Here is a 2,124-nt window from a genome sequence, read left to right as displayed (position 1 = left end):
CCTAGCCGTGAGTTTCTAATGTTTATATTTCTGAGTGCACTTCTTTAACACCTGGGTAGGAGGTGTGTGTGTGTCACTGTGGGATGTAGCCACAACGCTATTTAATGACATTCACCTGTGCGCCTCGGATGGCTTGGTGTGGTGGGGTGAACGTCCGAGGTCATTGTGATAAAGAATAAAATAAATAAAACAGAATCTCGAAGCAAGACTGGAATTATTTTTTCATGCGTGTCAACAATTACTCCTTCGTTTAACCCACCGCAGCTTATTTATTTATTGATCGCCATTTAGCCGCAATACGTCCTTTTATTTTGTAAAAGTGTGTTGCTGGCTGCTGCGGAACCAGAAAAGAAAAGACTTTGTTCATATGGTAGAACATTAAAATAAAAGTGCACTATACACTTCTTTTAAATTCATTATTGGATTTTGCGTATACAGTGCGATTAATCGTGATTAGTCAGGGAAATCATGCGATTAATTACGATTAAAATGTTTAATCGTTGCCCAGCCCTAATATATATATATTGATATCAGTATCATTGATAAAGGCTCAAAAATTAACTGGCACAAAATCCTGCATTACCCAACTGCAAACTTCAGATATTACCAAGGATTTTGCTCTTGCTCATTTGTCAGAACTTTCTATGATCTCCTGCGGTTGCAGTGGACTTAGATCTTGGCGAGCATCACAAAAAGAAACCCAACACGTTTCTGAACCAAAAACCAACCGACTTCTATTACATCCCCTCGTTAACTAAGCGTCGTCAGTAGATCATCTGGACTCGTAAGTGGTTTCTAACAGACAGATGGCCGTTGAGTTCGAATGTGTTCTTTTTTGGGGGGGGAGGAGCCTGGGGGCGCTGTGTTTAAGAGGCAGCGCATGAAAATCTGTGAGCGGAGACGGATCAGTTCACGGTGCAAAGCTTCCCACTTGTCCCAGCGGAGCAGTCCGGACGGACACCATGCATCGCCAAGCCGGTCCACTTGTTTGGATCCGTCTTTTACTTCCTCCTCACCCTCTACATCTGCTGGCAATGTTTCCATGGAAACAACGGAGAAAGAGAGAGAGAAGGTGTGTGTCAGAGAGAGAGAGAGAGAGAGAGAGTGAGAGAGAGAGAGAGAGAGAGAGAGAGAGAGAAACAAAGAGTAGATGATAGGAAAAGAGAAAGATGGTGGTGGCCAGTCTGACTCCTGTTGAAGCCTCTTTCATCAGATTTGTCAGTATTTCAGGCAAGGAAAGAGAAACACACGTGTGTGTAAATGTCTCCCTCATATGCTTCCATCATCTATCATCAATAGCATTAATTGCTGCTTGTCGGTGTGTCGACTTGTTGAGTTTGTGGCTGCGGAACGGATCATTCAAGTCCAATAAGTTACCGAGAAAAAAAACTTCTGCCACCTTCAGCTCTCTGTCTCTGCCTAATTAAGCCGGTGGGACTCGTGAGGTTTGACTCCAGAATAAAAGTAACTCTGGCGCTCCACACAAAGGCAGCGAGAGGCAGCTTTAACTCCGGAAGGTAACATTGTATGTGGCGGTTGGGTTAAAAAATGATCAAAACTTACCTTTATACCTAAAGCCTGCAGAGTATTGCTTCTATTTCAGAGCTCAATGTAACCTTTGAGTCAGCAGATCGTGTTACATTACAAAATAAAAGGAAAAGTATCTGCATAATAATAGTAAAGACAGACTGATATTGACTTAGTTTCCTTTGCTTTCATCACTTGTGCGCTTATATAAATATATACCAAAATAAATAAAAACACAAATATTTAGATAATTGAATTACATTTCAACTTTAAGCACATAAATCAGTGAAAACCACATTTGGCTAGAGTGAAATCAGACTCATGCACTGTCCTTGAGAGTGTGTGGGGAAACTTGCAGGGAGAAGGACATTAAAACAGAGCAGAAATAGGAACTGAGAGTAAAATACACGTCAACCCTCTAAATGAAGCAGCTCACCTTGGCTCGAGTCTATGTATAGATTTATAGATTTCACAATCACTGGATTGTGACATTTTTTAGCATGTCTTCAGGTTTTCTTAGTGTATCCCGTCCAGACTCTGTGTGTGTTAGACAAAAGCGATCATTGCACTCCTGCTAAAAGGCTGTGACTGACTTTC

The sequence above is a fragment of the Nelusetta ayraudi genome, unplaced genomic scaffold (genome assembly GCF_046127955.1).
Source record: "Nelusetta ayraudi isolate G7.1 ecotype Tasmania unplaced genomic scaffold, CSIRO-AGI_Nayr_v1 ptg000050l, whole genome shotgun sequence".
Lineage (NCBI taxonomy): Eukaryota > Metazoa > Chordata > Actinopteri > Tetraodontiformes > Monacanthidae > Nelusetta > Nelusetta ayraudi.
This window is presented reverse-complemented; position numbering follows the sequence as displayed.